Here is a 232-nt window from a genome sequence, read left to right on the forward strand (position 1 = left end):
TTCCATGTGCATTTGAAAAGAATGAGTATTCTGTTGTTCTGGGGTGTAGTGTTCTGTATATGTCTATGAGGTCCATCTGGTCTAGTATATCAGTCAAAGCTCTTGTTTCTTTGTTGATTTTCTGCTTAGGTGATCTGTCTATTGCTGAGAGTGGAGTGTTGAGGTCCCCTACTATTAACGTATTATTATCTATATGTCTCTTTATTCTGGTTAAGAGTTGGCTTGTGTATCT

The sequence above is a fragment of the Ailuropoda melanoleuca genome, chromosome 7 (genome assembly GCF_002007445.2).
Source record: "Ailuropoda melanoleuca isolate Jingjing chromosome 7, ASM200744v2, whole genome shotgun sequence".
Lineage (NCBI taxonomy): Eukaryota > Metazoa > Chordata > Mammalia > Carnivora > Ursidae > Ailuropoda > Ailuropoda melanoleuca.